This window comes from Oryx dammah, unplaced genomic scaffold, assembly GCF_014754425.2.
Source record: "Oryx dammah isolate SB20612 unplaced genomic scaffold, SCBI_Odam_1.1 HiC_scaffold_11, whole genome shotgun sequence".
Taxonomy (NCBI): domain Eukaryota; kingdom Metazoa; phylum Chordata; class Mammalia; order Artiodactyla; family Bovidae; genus Oryx; species Oryx dammah.
Window position 1 is genome coordinate 17,365,593 of NW_024070195.1, and position 12,449 is coordinate 17,378,041.

Consider the following 12,449-nt stretch of genomic DNA (forward strand, 5'->3'; position numbering starts at 1 on the left):
TTTAACAATCACTTCCTTGCCATCCAGAAAGTGTTCATTTTCCCCTCTTTTACAGATTTCCATGTAAGATTACATTTAAAGAAATGGCCCTATTATATCAAGACTTGTAACAACAGTTCCCGAAACGAAACAAACAAATGAAGAACCTTTGAAGTTCACTGACCTTATAGATTAGTAAGTCACATGTCATGGCTACAGTGAAGATTTAAACTGAGATTTAAAAAAATATCTGTTTTCCAGAAGCAGGCCCGCAAGTTGTAGAGAAGGAGAGGGTGATTTAAACACACCAACAGCTATATTGCATGGTAGCGTGAAGAAGAATAAGATGTGAAGCCACCACGAGGCTACAGTGGATTGAAGTAAAGCCAGGAGCCATCTGAGTGTGTCATAGGAGTGATGCAAATGAGATGGCTTTATGATGGAGTTTTGAAACGTTGATGGGATCTTGATGTGCAAAAATAGAAAAACAGTATATCTGTCAATTCATTTAGGATCATCCTATGAAGTAAGGATCTCTGACATCCCAGATCAAGGGAACTGAGATATTAATACATATAGCATTATAAGGTATCAGTGAAAAATCAAGTGTGACAAAAACATGAGGTATGTTCATTTTTTACCATTCATGTTGTATCTCTCATGATTATGCTCCCATGATACACTGTATATATTATTGTAGGGTTAGAATGGAGAAATACTTGTATGGATTTTTATGCATTAGGGAGAATCATTTATGGCAAAATAGAGAGTTTGTCTTTATTCTTCAATGCAACAGAAAGCCAAGAATATTCAGTCGAAGAGAGCAGAATGTCCAGAATTAGAAAAGAGAAACTTTAATGAAGATTGAGGAGTTGTGGCTGTTGGGGCTGATAGAGGAAAAGAAAGAGACCAGAAAGAGCTGGGAACATTGTGACACTAAAAATCAAAGAAGGCTCTGCCAAGTGAACAGAAGCAAAGCACGTGAGAGATACCGGAAATGAAATAGACCTTGACCACATGCAAGGTATGAGGCAGACATAACCAATACAGTATTGTGAAGTAAAATACACAATAATTTAAAAAAAAGAAAATCAAAGGAAAAAAAAAAGCATGGAACAAAATGGGACTAGCTGAGTCAATAAATGACTGAAAAGTCAGAGAGAAGAGGGGAGATAAATTAAGGTTTTATCCAAAAGCACCTAAGGTCTAGTTTCCTGTATTTCATCATCTTAGTAACAGAAATCACCAAAAAATGTCAAGGTTCTGCAGCAAATGATAGAAATACGTACTCTAAGGTGCCTCTGCTGGATGCTATGGAATACCAGAACCAAACGGGGTGACCCAGTGATACCAAGCAGTAAGGCACTAGTCACTCTCAACACTTAAATAAGACATACATTGTAAAGCATAGAGGATGAATGGAAATCAAATGGAAACAACCCATACCTTTACAGAGCCAGCCTAGACAAAACCTAAAACCTAAACCAAATAGGGGTCATGGTCTCCTTAATCATGTGCCCAGTTTCTCCAAGAGGTTCTCATTCCTTTTGCCTGAATCCTCCCTTGTTTGCTAACCCTTCATTGCCTTACTCTCAGCAGACTGTCACCTAATCACTAATCAAATATTTAAACAGTGTTCACTCCTGAGAGATATTTGTATTGATGGATTCTTCAAACTGAAAAGCTTTCTAATCCTCCAAAAGTAAAACACTAATACTAGAAGGACTCCATCCCAGCCTCTTTCCAAAATGCCCAGTGGGCAGCAATTGCGAGTCTAACTACTTAGACTTCTTCTGCCATGATTATAACCTCTTTGGATAGTGAAGACAGGGATGGATGAAGCACTGAATGATGTCGAGAAAGACATGCATGGACACGTGGAAAAGATACCATAGCCTTAAACACCAATCTATGCCTGCACACCATACCGTGTGTGATGGCAGCCAGGTGGGCCTAACAAGGGATGGATTTTTCAAGAAAGCTCTCTCTGAGTTGGCACTGAGAAGTTTGATTCAACTCAACTGTTTCAACATGATTCTTTCTCAAAGCCACTTGTCTCATTTAACTGCACTAAGTCAAAAAGGGAATATACTTATGGCCTATTTGAACACTGCCAAGAGATCATAAAAGTTTTCATCACAAGGAGAAAATTTTAACTCTTTCTAATGAGGGATGTTCAACAGAATTATTGTGGTGATCATTTTGCAATATATATCAAATAATTATGTTGTACACCTGAAACCAAAATAACATTATATCTCAATATTATCTACGTATAATGATACCTGAAACTGAAATAGCATATTTGTCAATGTGACTTATGTATAACGATCATATAATCATTATGTTATGGACATAACACATCATACCTTCAATTGACTTCAGTCACTCTGTCATATCCAATTGTTTGAGACCCCACCAACTGTAGCACATCAGGCTCCCTTTCCTCGACCATCTCCTGGAGCTTGCTCAAACTCATGTCCATCGAGTCGTTGATGCCATCCAAACATCTCATCCTTGCCTTCTCCCTCTCCTCCTGCCATCAATCTTTCCCAGCATCAGGGTCTTTTCCAATGAGTAAATTCCTTGCATCAGGTGGCCAAAGTATTGGAGCTTCAGCTTCAGTATCAGTCCTTTCAATGAATATTCAGGGCTGATTTCCTTTAGTATGGACCAGTCTGATCTCGTTGCAGTCCAAGGGACTCTCAAGAGTCTTCTCCAACACCACAGTTCAAAAAATATCAGTTCCTGGGTTTTCAGTTTCCTTGTGGTCCAGCTCTCACATACATACTGACTACTGGGAAACCATAGCTTTGACTAGATGGAATTTTATTTATATATTTAAACATATGTGAACACACACCTATGTAAGGGAAAGCTTTTGAAAAGGAATATAAATATATTTTGGATAAAAAAAAACACATAAACTAGTATAATTGTTTTCAAATGTGCACTTTGGCTATCATGTTGGGTCTAAAACATTTTCTTCAAAGGTAGTTTATGTTTATGCTGATAATAGGTACAAAAACGTGTCTTAACCTTGTAACATTAACTGCAGAACAGCTTATTTACAATAGCTAATGAAAATCCCAAAACTTTGAAACCTATAGGCCAGCCCAGTACTCTGCTATTGGTCATTTAACCAACTGATTATTAACTTAATTCCTCCCTGAGTCAGAAAGTCTTATAGGTGCTTAGTTTACATCAACAAACAAAACAGGCAGACACTTATCCTCATGGAACTGATATTCTAGCTGGAGGAAGACAGATAATCTGCAATAAACATGAATCCAAGTACATTATATGGTATGTTAACAGGTGATCTGTACTATTGGAAAAGAACTAGTAAAGCAGAGGATGGGGTTTAGGGAATAAAGGTGAAGAAAGGGAGGTGATTCAAAGAAAAACAACTTAGACCACACTGAGGGGAGCAAACATGCTCTCTTGCATTCAAGATTCAAGTTTTCCCATGTCCAGGCAGGTCTCTTGGTCTTCTACCCAACTTCAAAAATGTTTCCATCTCTGAGGCTCTATGCAAACTCATGCAAACATGGATGTTCTGAACATTCTGCCTCTTAAGTTGAATTGGTTTCATGAAAAATTTTTGGCAAACTCCCCCAACTTAAGTAACATTTTATGCAGCAAATTTTGATAGTTTTCTGGTTCCTGAAGAACTAATCTCCCAAGTATTTTCCATTTTTCAACACACTGTCAGTAACCTAATTACCTTATCTAACAGTATCATATATGCATTGCTATTCTAATGTATTATGACATTTAAAAAATATACACAAAATATAAACTAAGTGACATTGAGACAAAAATAAATAGAAATGGAAATAGTAACATTTTCTTTCCCAGGGGATGAGGACATTCATTTTTATGGCCACTGGACTAATGGATTCTGAATGTACAAATATAATTATACCAGTTATTTAACTATCATAATAAAGTAATTTATTTTACATATAGTTTCAATCAAAGTTCTCAGAATACCACAAGGGGCCAAGAATAAAATTATATATAAATAACTCTCTTCACCACTTCAGTTCAGTTCATTCCCTCAGTCATGTCCGACTCTTTGTGACCCCATGAATCGCAGCACACCAGGCCTCCTTGTCCATCACCAACTTCCAGGGTTCACTCAAACTCATGTCCATCGAGTCGGTGATGCCATCCAGCCACCTCTTCCTCTACCATCCCCTTCTCCTCCTGCCCCCAATCCCTCCCAGCATCAGAGTCTTTTCCAATGAGTCAACTCTTCACATGAGGTGGCCAAAGTATTGGAGTTTCAGCTTTAGCATCATTCCTTTCAAAGAACAACCAGGGCTGATCTCCTTCAGAATGGACTGGTTGGATCTCCTTGCAGTCCAAGGGACTCTCAGGAGTCTTCTCCAGCACCACATTTCAGAAGCATCAATTCTTCGGCGCTCAGCCTTGTTCACAGTCCAACTCTCACATCCATACATGACCACAGGAAAAACCATAACCTTGACTAGATGGACTTTGGTGGCAAAGTAACGTCTCTGCTTTTCAATATGCTATCTAGGTTAGTCATAACTTTTCTTCCAAGGAGTAAGCGTCTTTTAATTTCATGGCTGCAGTCATCATCTGCAGTGATTTTGGAGCCCCCAAATATAAAGTCTGACACTGTTTGCACTGTTTCCCCATCTATTTCCCATGAAGTGATGGGACCAGATGCCATGATCTTAACAAAGCTAGTGGAGGTGATAGAATTCCAATTGAGCTATTTCAAAACCTGAAAGATGATATTGTGAAAGTGCTGCACTCAATATGCCAGAAAATTTGGAAAACTCAGCAGTGGCCACAGAACTGGAAAAGTCAGTTTTCATTCAAATCCCAAAGAAAGGCAATGCCAAAGAATGCTCAAAATACTGCACGATTGCATTCATCTCATATCCTAGTAAAGTAACTCTCTTCATATGCATATGTATAATTTTGCGAGCTCAATTAAGTAATCATCTTTAGTTCTTTTGTTATTCCATCAATTCATCTACTGGAAAATAATCCAAACTCTACAACAGATATCTTTTTTCAGGGTTTAAATCTCAAGTCATAATAAAAGCAGAGCAATGGCCAAGAAGAATGAATAAAATGTCATATGGATATCATCATGTATATGCATTTGTAAAGAAAATTAATGAAAAAATACAGACTTACAGTTTGCAGAAACAGAAAGTGTACTCACTCAGAGCTGAATATACATATCACCAAGAAAAAATACTTTCTCAGCTTCTGATGTCTTCTAAAGAAAGGGACCCCACGACTTTCATCTCCAGCCTACTGTGGACTCTTTTCCACTTTTCTCCTCAACTTCCCTCCATGAAATCTCTTCTCTAGGTTATAAAACACACCTTGGGCTTCTGGTTCAAACAAGATGGGCTTGATCTCTTTGTGCCCACTCCTATGTTCTGGATAAAAGAAGAGACAACTAAAGGGGACCTTGTATATTTGGCAAGAGGAAGGTGAACTAGTTTAGGGCCTGAAGAATGGAAGAGCAACACAGCAGCACCTAAGAGAAGACAAGCCAGGCCCAGCATTCCTGACCTCCAACCTAGATCAGAAGGCAGCCTGAGTAGGGCTGTTCCTCCCAAGGAACAAATGTGAAGGAACACCAGGTGGTGGTGAAGTTGTTAAGCTGTGCCTGACTCTTTGTGACCCCATGGACTGTAGCCCACGAGGTTCCCCTGCCAATGGAATTCTCCAGAAAGAATATGGATTCTCATGCACTCCTCCAGGGGATCTTCCCAACCCAGGGGCTGAATCCAGGTCTTCACAAGGCAAGTGGATTCCTTACTGTCTGAGGCACCAGGAAAGCCCAAGAAACTCAAAAATCACATGGATATTTGGAAAATAAAAGGATAAAACATTTGTTAATATTAGATAAAGTAGACTTTAGAGCAAAGAAAATATCTAAGGACAAAGAAATACAAGGACATTACATAAAGAATAAAGAGTTGAATCCCTAGGTCAGGAAGATCGCCTGGAGGAGGGCATGGCAACCCACCTTAACATTCTTCCCTGGAGAATCCCCATGGACAGATGAGCCTTGCAAACTATATAGTCCATGGGGTACAAAGAGTTGGACATGACTGAAATCACTTAGCACACTTGTAAGGCAGTAAAACTTAAAAGTCCTCACCAAAAAGATCTTGAAAGGTAAATATGTGAAATGATATTAATAAATATGTTAATTAAATCAATGAGGAATCCATTAATAATGTATACCTATTAAATTGTAAGGTATTCTTTAAGTAACTTGCCATTTTATTTGGAAAATAAATTTTTAAAAAACTGGAAAAAAGAAAAATAGCAAGAATTTCAATGTTTTTTATATAATTATGTAGGTATTTCAGACATTACACTTCATATGTAAAGGGTTGTTTTTTTTTATTCCAAATAATAGGGATTCATTGGATATTCAGAAAAGTCAGAATTTGGAAATTATCTAGGCAATCTTCTCATATTAAGGATATATAAGTAAATCCAAGAATGATTATGTCACTTATCTAAACTTATAAAACTTGATGCAAAAGTAGCGATAGAAACCAGGTTTCCTAGGTTTAGGTGAATCTTTATCGAATTACCCGGCAAAAGGAAATATCTCCTATGCTCTGAAAAACTTGATTTTTATTTCTTTCACAGCTGATCATATTCCACGTTGTATTCACTGTCCAATTAGCATAAGTTTTACCAAGTAAATTGAATTCCCTGAAGGTTCAATCCTGGCATGTCTGATCTTCTCACTCTATATTCTCACATGTGGCTAACTCTTTACAAATGCCTTCTTCTCCCTGGAACACCCTCTCTCTCTTACAAGATTACCTCCTCGACATCTTTCAGATTTCAGTAAAAACCACTTCCTGCAAACACTGTTTCCTGACTCTGACACAGCTCAGGTCTCCTTGTTATGTGGAAATATGGTGTTCTGTGCTTCTCCCTCTCGACAGGTATCCCAATTGTGGAGCAACATTTAACTCTGAAATTCACCTCATTTCTGTTTTTCTATTAAAATTTAAGTCCTAATTCACAAAGTCCACATGTGTGCTCTTACTACTGTCCACTCTTTGCATCCAAGAGGACTTCATTAGGTGTTTGTTCAACGAAACACTTTTATTCGTGCAGAATAAAATTTCAATGAATTTTTGATGCTGTTCCTACAGCATACAGTGAACTAAAACCTGTTCGGTCTTTTATTCCACATACACTAGCCCTCAGAGTTTCATGTCCTAAAATAATGTGATAATCCAGTCACTGACAAAAAGGCTGAATAGGATAGAATCTTAACTGCTATTCCAGATAAAGGTTCCTTCTGTGTTATTATTATTATTTTTTTCTTTCAGAAAGAAGTTGCATTCTAGAGTGCTTTCAGGTGAATATAAACAGGAGCGATATGTTAACGGGAATAAAACCACTGTGGCAGTAAACAAAAGTAGACAATCATGCATCTTCTGTATACGTCAAGACTCATCAGGAGCTGTTGGCTCAGACAGTAAAGAGTCCTCCTGCAGTACAGGAGACCTGGATTCCACCCCTAGTCAGGAAGATCCCTGGAAGAGGGCATGTCAAAGCACTCTAGTATTCTTGCCTAGAGAATTCCCATGGACTGAGGAGCCTGGTGGGTCATCAGACCATGGAGTTGTAAATTGTTGGACCTGACTGAGCAACTACTTATAGCAAAATTCCTCAAGGTGACATACTGACATTTAGAAACAGTTTCTCTCACTAGTGTGCTTAACTACAACTTCTGCTTTTCAATGAAAGACCAAAGATAAAAGTACTATTCCATAACGATCAAGTAATTATTTCTATCAAGGAATTTTTCTTAAAGCTAAGCCAGAGAAATACACTGTGAGATAGAGCAGATAATGCGAAGTAGAAGAGATCCAAACAGGGAAGCTTCATGAACAATCGATAATTATTTTTTCAGGAAAAAGAATAAAACCTCAGTTTGGGATCATGTTTTATAGAGAGATTTGCATACTCTTTGGAAATGTGAAAATAATTTCCTTGTTTAGTTGAGAAAACCAAGGCCTAGAGAAGTGAAGATAAGTTTTCTAAGCCAAAGAGCAGTTATGTGAGGATTCTGATGAGAGCTCAGTGACAGGCCTTAGGGGCCAGTTGCTTCATGTTTAGGCTGACGGGCTGGAGATTGGGGTACCAGTAATGGTGCTGTCTTCAGGCTGAATTGCTTTTACTTTGGGAAGCCTCTATCTTTGCTCTTAATACCCTCAACTGATCCTATAAAATCCAAACTTTATTGGTTTAAAATTTAATTATGTCTAAGAAAATATCTTCCTATGTGAGCATGTCAAAGAACTACAATTTGAAAGAAATTTACAGTTCTATGGAGTATGTTATCACATGCCACTGGAATTGATTACCTGTGTTACTTGTTTCACATTCATGATCTAGAAAGGGAAAACAAGATTGACATTTTTTTTTCCCCACTTAATCATGTCCAGTGTTTTAGTGCATGCAGGCTGCTATTACAAAATGCCAGAGGCTGGTGGTTTATAAACCATGTTATTTATCACAGTTCTGGAGGCTCAAAGTTCAAGATCAGGATGCCAGCATGGTTGAGTGAGTGAGGGCCTCTTCCTGGACATATCCCTAAATAGAAGGGATAAGCAAGTATTTCAGGCCTCTTTCACAAGGGCCCTAATCCCATTCATGTGGGCTACCCTCATGTGGGTTCTGATCTCATGACCTAATTATTTTCAAATGGTCCCACCATCTAAAATGGTCACTTTGGGGATTAGGTTTTCAACATATGAATTTGGGAGAACACAAGCATTAGACCATGGCACCCAACAAGGAGACTCTCTTGGCTAAAGGTAGCCCAAAGCCTCATGCATATTGAATGCTCTGTGGTGCTGATACGAAGCCAAGGACTAAGGAATTATAGATTTCTCCTGGTATATACCTTGGGGATTGGAGAGTTTTGAAAGATACAGTTAAAAACCTCCCAGATAAAAAATTGTCTTATTTGGGGGAAAAATTGTCTATTCTGTAAAAAAAAGCATGCATTTTGTATACAGTATTTGAATATATAAAACTCAGTTACCTATCCATACACCAAAACACGTTACAGAAATACAAATAATCCCATTTACCATTGCATCAAAAAAATAATATACTTAGAAATAAATTTAAGCAAGGTGTTGAAAGATCTATGTATGAAAACATTCAAGACACTCATGAAGGTAATGTTTAAAACACACAAAAGGAACATATTTCATATTTATTGACTGGAAGAAATAATATTGTTAATACATCCATACTACCCACAGCTATCTACATAAAGGTGCTGTTGCTGCTACTGCTGCTAAGTCGCTTCAGTCGTGTCTGACTCTGTGCGACCCCATAGACGGCAGCCCACCAGGCTCTGCCATCCCTGGGATTCTCCAGGCAAGAACACTGGAGTGGGTTGCCATTTCCTTCTCCAATGCATGAAAGTGAAAAGTAAAAATGAAGTCGCTCAGTAGTGTCTGACTCTTCACGACCTCATGGACTGTAGCCTACCAGGCTCCTCCATGGGGTTTTCCAGGCAAGAGTACTGGACTGGGGTGCCACTGCCTTCTCCAAACATGCAATCTCTTTCAAAATTCCAAGGCATTTTTCACAAAACAGAAAAAAAAAATTCTATAACTTGTATAAAACTGTTGTTGTTCAGTTGTCAGGTCACGTCTGATTCTTACTGACTGCATAGACTGCTCCATATCAGTCTTCCCTGTCCCTTACCATCTCCTAGAATTTGCCCAAGTTCATGCCCTTTGAATCGGTGATGCCATCCAACCATCTCATCCTGTGTCACCTTCTTTTTCTTCTGCCTTCAATCTTTCCCAGCATCAGGGTCTTTTCCAATGAGTCAGCTATTCACATTAGGTGGCCAATGTGTTGGAGCTTCAGCTTCAGCATCAGTCCTTCCAAAGTGTATATGGGGTTGATTTCCTTTAAGGTTAACTGGTTTCATCTCCTTGGTGCCTAAGGGACTCTCAAGAGTCTTTCACAGCACCACAGTTTGAAAACATCAGTTCTTCAGCACTCTGCCTTCTTTATTGTCTGTCCAGCTCTTATATGCGTACATGACTACTGGAAAGAGCATAGCCTTGACTATACAGACCTCTGTCGGCAAAGTGATGTTTTTGCTTTTAACACACTGTCTAGGTTTGTCATAACTTTCCTGCCAAGAAGCAATTGTCTTGTAATTTCATGGCTGCAGTCACCATCCACAGTGATTTTAGAGCCCAAGAAGAGGAAATCTGTCACTGCTTCCACCTTTTCCCCTTCTATTTGCCATGTCAGTGACGGGATCAGATGCCATGGTCTTAGCTTTTTTGATATTGAGTTTTAAGCCAGCTTTTTCACTCTCCTCTTTCACCCTCATTGCAGGCTCTTTAGTTCCCCTTCGGTTTCTGTCATTAGAGTGGTATCATTCACATATCTGAGGTTGTTGATATTTCTCCCAGCAATCTTGATTCCAGCCTTTAGGACTCATCCAGTCCAACATTTTGCATGACATGCTCTGCATATAAGTTCAATCAGCAGGGTGACAATATTCAGCCTTGACAGACTCCTTCACCAATTTGAACCAGTTTATTGTTCTTTGTCTGGTTCTAACTGTTGCTTTTTGAACTGCATACAGGTTTCTGAGAAGACAGGTAACGTTGGTCTGGTATGCCTATCTCCTTAAGAATTTTCCACTTTGTTGTTAGTATACTGTATTAGTGTTTTTCTTTCTGGCTTACTTCACTCTGTATAATAGGCTCCAGTTTCATGCACACAGTTTGGTGAGATGAATGAAGCAGATGTTTTTCTGGAATTCCCTTGCTATCTCTTATGTTCCACCAAATGCTGCCAATTTGATCTCTGGTTCCTCTGCCTTTTCTAAAGCCAGGATGAACATCTGGAAGTTCTAGGTTCACATAATGCTGGAACCTAGCCAGGAAGATTTTGATCATAACCTTCCTAGCACTGGAGATGACTGCATCGGTTCAGTGCCTTGAATATTCTTTAATACTGTCCTTCTTGGGAACTGGGATGAGGATTGACCTTTTCCAGTCGTCTGGTCACTCTGGCTTATCGAAATTTTCTGACATATTGAGTGGAGCACTTTAATAGCATCATCTTTGAGGATTTTAATAGCTTTGCTGGAATTCTATCACGTCCACTTGCTTTGTTGGCAGCATGCTTTTTAAGACTTACTGGAGTTCACATTCCAGAATTTCTGGCTCTGAGTGAGAAACTACACCATTGTGATTATCTGGGTCATTAAGATATTTTTTTGTATAGTTCTTCCGTGTCCTTTTTCCATCTCTTCTTGGTCAATTCTGTTGTATTAAATCACAAAACACCAAAGATAAAAGTGATCTAGAGAAAACAGAACAAAGTTCGAGACTAGGGTTGCTGATTTCAAATTGTATTACAAAGTTATAGTAAGCAAGAATGATTTGCTTCTAGCACAGAAATAAACACATAGATCAACAGAGCAGAACAGCAAAGCCAGAAAGAAACGCACACCCAGATAATGTCGGTCAGCTTATGGAAAAGGAGCTAAGACTGTCCAGTGAGGAAAGGACCAGCTTGTCGAAAACGGCCCTGGGGAGACTGGAGAGTCCTGTGAAGAAATGGAACTGGGCCCCTGTCTTTGCCACGCACAAAAATCAAATAAAAATGGATTAAAAATTTGAACATAAAACTTTAAGCGATTTAACTCTTAGAAGAAGACATTGAGGTAGTCTTCTTGACATTGGTCTTTGCAATTGTTTTTTGGTTTCACACCAAAAACAAATGCAACAACTGCAAAAACAAACCAGTGGGACCACATCAAACTCCAAACAAAGACAGCCGCAAAATCAAACGGCAACTTACATTTTGACAGAAGATATTTCCAAAACATATATTTGATATGGGCTTAATATCCAAAAATACATGAGAATACAACTCAAGGGCAAAAAAACCCAAATAATCAAAAAATTTAATGGAACATAAAGTAAGAGTTTCAATAAATCTGAAGATTATACTGTAGATGAGAGACTCAGCAAGGTTTTCCTTCTAGAACAACAAAAGCCTGTGCCTTTGTGGCATTACTTTCTTCATCTCCACTCACTTGTTTGACATTTACAGTTCAATGTGTATATTCGTCAATCAATAGCAATCACCCCACAGTGAGCTATAATGTGTACTAAGAATAGCCCCACTGGGGGGCAAAAAAAAAAACACGAATATTTGCATCCTTACTAATGATGCATATCAAAAGGAAAGTAATTTCCAGAGTTTACCATTCCATTGTTTTCTATATTTTATTTCAAAATTGAGCCACCTAGTAAGGAAAATGAGTTAGGAGACCTCAATAATATACAGGTAGAAGATTTGCTTTAAATGGGAGCATTAATGGATTATATATTGGAGGTAATTTATTATTATTGCTGTAACTCTATTCCTTT